At 55.3% G+C, this 5,000-nt stretch overlaps 1 non-coding gene across 1 annotated transcript in view; it reads right to left on the bottom strand.

Annotated features, from left to right (window-relative positions):
* The window catches only part of LOC126197007 (small subunit ribosomal RNA), a 1,909-nt gene extending 1,287 nt beyond the window's left edge, over nucleotides 1-622 (bottom strand). The window contains exon 1 of the ribosomal RNA XR_007539419.1: nucleotides 1-622. This exon is cut by the window's left edge and continues 1,287 nt beyond it. This is a non-coding gene — a ribosomal RNA (small subunit ribosomal RNA).
* Nucleotides 623-5,000: the final 4,378 nt, after the last annotated feature.

The following is a 5,000-nucleotide window of genomic DNA, read 5'->3' as shown; positions in this document are numbered from 1 at the left end:
TAATATACGCTATTGGAGCTGGAATTACCGCGGCTGCTGGCACCAGACTTGCCCTCCAATAGATACTCGTTAAAGGATTTAAAGTGTACTCATTCCGATTACGGGGCCTCGGATGAGTCCCGTATCGTTATTTTTCGTCACTACCTCCCCGTGCCGGGAGTGGGTAATTTGCGCGCCTGCTGCCTTCCTTGGATGTGGTAGCCGTTTCTCAGGCTCCCTCTCCGGAATCGAACCCTGATTCCCCGTTACCCGTTACAACCATGGTAGGCGCAGAACCTACCATCGACAGTTGATAAGGCAGACATTTGAAAGATGCGTCGCCGGTACGAAGACCGTGCGATCAGCCCAAAGTTATTCAGAGTCACCAAGGCAAACGGACCGGACGAGCCGACCGATTGGTTTTGATCTAATAAAAGCGTCCCTTCCATCTCTGGTCGGGACTCTGTTTGCATGTATTAGCTCTAGAATTACCACAGTTATCCAAGTAACGTGGGTACGATCTAAGGAACCATAACTGATTTAATGAGCCATTCGCGGTTTCACCTTAATGCGGCTTGTACTGAGACATGCATGGCTTAATCTTTGAGACAAGCATATGACTACTGGCAGGATCAACCAGGGAGCTGCGTCAACTAGAGCTGAGCAGCCGGCCGCCCGGGAGTGTGTCCCGGGGGCCCGCGCGAACACGCAAGCGTCCGCTCAATTATTCTGCAAACAGGAGGAGGCTGGGCTCCCCTGCACGATACACCTCGAAACCCTCTCAGGTCCCGGCGGCGCGCAGCGCCGTCCTAAGTACTTGGTCGGGTTCGAGAGAGGCGCAATCGCCCGGAGATAGGCGAGTAGACGCTTTCAGTGCGACCACCCGTGCTCCCAACTGAGCTTGCCGCTGCCGACAGAGGCCCGGGAGCGTGCTGTCGTGGTGTTGCCGGCGGGAGACAACACGCGGCCACAAACAGTGACCGGGCAGCTCCAACGCCAGCGCCACAGAGGGGCAGAGCCCCACTTGGGTGCCAAAGCGAACTCTCCCAGCACAGCGCACGCGCCAACACATCCGCACAGCTGCGATACAAACCACCTGCGAGAACCGCGGGGGCGACCGAGCAGCAGACGGCGTCGCGGCGCCGAGTGCCGGGCGGCGGCGCATCCTCAACGCACACAGTCCTCAATCGGACCAGCACACTGCAGATGTCCACCGCGCTTCGCACCGGGCCCGGGAGGACCCACTTTGGCCGCACGGCGCCGCGCGCTGGGTGCGCCGGCACGCAGATGCGCCGCCTGCCGCCTCCGTCAGCCGGCGCGCCTGCCACTGGGCGCCCCCACCAGCCGGCTGCCGCGCGTGCGCCCACGCAGCGCGCGGCCAGCACGCCGGGCGCCCCCCCCTCACCGGCCGGGGACGGTCCCACCCAGCCACCGCCGCGTATCGCTTCATACCCACATGCCCACTCACGTTCGTGGGTATGACGGGTGTCGCTGAAGCAACCGGTTAATACCTGTACCGATCGTCGATATCAACGATTCACCTCCAGCGCGAACAACCGCGCAACAACGGATTTCCAGTTCATTTGCGTAACTTGGGCAGCAAACGTAGACATCCATCTACATTTGCGACTTCTACGAGTCTTGCATGCCTGGATGTTGTGTGTCACGACGCACTCCATCAGCATACATACACGCTGCGACGTGTGCACGAAAGAACACGTGGAAGGTGGCCAGCGTACGTATGCGAATGCCATTGCACAGCTGCGAAGCGCATTCAACACGCGAACTCCTGACCGACGAGCTAGAGGTGACAGGAGGGGAGGGGGGGGGGGGGGCGGGGGCGATATACGTCCTATTGCAGTACACAATACAGTGGATAGCGGGACCATGTGGAAAGTAAGCAACACTCGCAAGATGTGAGGGTACGCACCGTAAAATGAATCAATACGCAGAACACCACAGTGTGCGCGAAGTGAACTATGTTGAGATGGTTGCAATTAGGCAACGCTACACGAATTCCTAGATTCATATAACTAACAATTACAGGGCAGGTTAAGGCGCAACGTGGGTTAGGTTAGGGCGCAACGTGGGTTAGGTTAGGGCGCAACGTGGGTTAGGTTTGGGCGCAACGTGGGTTAGGTTAGGGCGCAACGTGGGTTAGGTTAGGGCGCAACGTGGGTTAGGTTAGGGCCCAACGTAGGTTAGGTTAGGGCGCAACGTAGGTTAGGTTAGGGCGCAACGTAGGTTAGGTTAGGGCGCAACGTAGGTTAGGTTAGGGCGCAACGTAGGTTAGGTTAGGGCGCAACGTAGGTTAGGTTAGGGCGCAACGTAGGTTAGGTTAGGGCGCAACGTAGGTTAGGTTAGGGCGCAACGTGGGTTAGGTTAGGGCGCAACGTGGGTTAGGTTTGGGCGCAACGTGGGTTAGGTTAGGGCGCAACGTGGGTTAGGTTAGGGCGCAACGTGGGTTAGGTTAGGGCGCAACGTAGGTTAGGTTAGGGCGCAACGTAGGTTAGGTTAGGGCGCAACGTAGGTTAGGTTAGGGCGCAACGTAGGTTAGGTTAGGGCGCAACGTAGGTTAGGTTAGGGCGCAACGTAGGTTAGGTTAGGGCGCAACGTGGGTTAGGTTAGGGCGCAACGTGGGTTAGGTTAAGGCGCAACGTGGGTTAGGTTAGGGCGCAACGTGGGTTAGGTTAGGGCGCAACTTGGGTTAGGTTAAGGCGCAACTTGGGTTAGGTTAAGGCGCAACTTGGGTTAGGTTAAGGCGCAACTTGGGTTAGGTTAAGGCGCAACTTGGGTTAGGTTAAGGCGCAACTTGGGTTAGGTTAAGGCGCAACTTGGGTTAGGTTAAGGCGCAACTTGGGTTAGGTTAAGGCGCAACTTGGGTTAGGTTAAGGCAGAAGTTGGGTTAGGTTAAGGCAGAAGTTGGGTTAGGTTAAGGCAGAAGTTGGGTTAGGTTAAGGCAGAAGTTGGGTTAGGTTAAGGCGCAACTTGGGTTAGGTTAAGGCGCAACTTGGGTTAGGTTAAGGCGCAACTTGGGTTAGGTTAAGGCGCAACTTGGGTTAGGTTAAGGCGCAACTTGGGTTAGGTTAAGGCGCAACTTGGGTTAGGTTAAGGCGCAACTTGGGTTAGGTTAAGGCGCAACTTGGGTTAGGTTAAGGCGCAACTTGGGTTAGGTTAAGGCAGAAGTTGGGTTAGGTTAAGGCAGAAGTTGGGTTAGGTTAAGGCAGAAGTTGGGTTAGGTTAAGGCAGAAGTTGGGTTAGGTTAAGGCAGAAGTTGGGTTAGGTTAAGGCAGAAGTTGGGTTAGGTTAAGGCAGAAGTTGGGTTAGGTTAAGGCAGAAGTTGGGTTAGGTTAAGGCAGAAGTTGGGTTAAGGGATGGTGTGTGTGGGGGGGGGTGGGGTGGCGAGGTTCGTTGATAGTGATGGTAGTAAGTGGACGCCTGAGGCACTATCAGATATGTCACGTCAGTTGCACTTGTGGCTCATGGCAGGTGGCGCGCCCGTTCTGTGTTTGTGGCAAAGGAGTGGCACACCTGTGTCTTTCATTCCTGCCATTGTTTATGTGCTGTGAGATGCGGCAGTGTGGTGCTGTTGGGTGCACCCCTGTGTAGGACATGTGTGGGTGTTGGTGGCGTATCTGAGCAATGGTGGTTGTAGGAAGAGTGGGATATTCAGTTTTCTGGTTCGACGTCCCGGTCTGGTTATCATAGTGTGGATGGTGTACTGTGGCCGAGAGGATGCACTGGATGTTGTTCCATGCTGGTACTTAGATGTTGTGTCTGCGTCTGTTACAGGCATAGACTAGTGGGTGATGGAGTGTGTGGGTGACGTGTGGTTGACATTGTGTGCACAGACGTTCAGCATGTATAGGGACAGTTGTATGTGTTATCTATATTCCGATGACTGCGCGTATTACTAAGCACCGCCGCGTATAAGCTTAATGTATGTATAGTCAATGCCTGTTCTATCTCTGTACAGTAGTAGCGGTGCGACTGCACTAGCTAGCTACACCTCGCGGCATCGTCCCCCGGTGTATGGCATATGATTATAAACATTCTGTCTATTAGTCAAAACCGGTGGTGTGACTACGTCACATGTTTGAGGTGGGGGGACGCAACACCGTGCCGGTGGGTCAGGGCTGCGAAACACTTTCCCCACACTGGGGGCTCGGACCCTCATTACTCGTCCCAGTAATATATTGCGGAGCGCACATAGCCATTGCCCAGAGTCTTTGCGACTGCGAGTGCAACGCCCACGGGGACCGACGTGGATGGGGCGGCCCATAGCTGATCGCTCAGCATCGGAATCCGTACAGTGAGCGACGCGGTCGCGCACAGACTTAGAGCACGTTTAGGGACAGCGGGAATGTCGAATATTGGATAAAACTCTTCATGAAACGCAAGATATAGGTGTGGATTGCAACTTACGAGTGCGGGAAACGTCCGCCGTTCATCCGCTGGACTTGCGATTTTGGTGGGTGGGGTGGGGCACGTACGGGTGCGGGTGGCGTGATTGTCGGTCGACGACTTCGTGGTGGACAGAGGATGCCGTCTTTGTGGGTGGCGTCGGACAATGTGTACTGTGCGCCCAGCGATGTCGTATTCAGCTTGGCGTCTCATAGATGGCGGTATCGCCGTTGCAGGAGGCCTAGATGGCGTTATTGTTTGTGGTGCGCTCGACATGGTGGATGTAGTGTTGCCAGATTCGCGTAGATGGCTGTATTGCATGTGGTTTCGTCGTATTTTCATAGGTGGCGATGCTGTGTGGTTGGCGTTGTTGCGTTCACTTCCTGTAGATGGAGGTGTCGTATCTGGGCTGCATGTCAATGTAGTGTCGTCACATTCCGAGAGATGTCGTTCTTGTGCCCCTCGGTGGCACTGTCAACGTCGTCCCACAGGGGGCGGTATGGTGGCGTCCCCAAATAGACGCCCTAGTGGCCTGGCTATTTCACAGATGGCGCTGTCGTATGTAACATACGTCGGTGTGCTGCCACCATTCTCCCCTTCTTTATATGGCATTTATT

Source organism: Schistocerca nitens, chromosome 7, assembly GCF_023898315.1.
Source record: "Schistocerca nitens isolate TAMUIC-IGC-003100 chromosome 7, iqSchNite1.1, whole genome shotgun sequence".
Taxonomy (NCBI): Eukaryota; Metazoa; Arthropoda; class Insecta; order Orthoptera; family Acrididae; genus Schistocerca; species Schistocerca nitens.
Note: the sequence above shows the minus strand (reverse complement) of the source record. Positions and strands in the feature narration are given on the sequence as shown.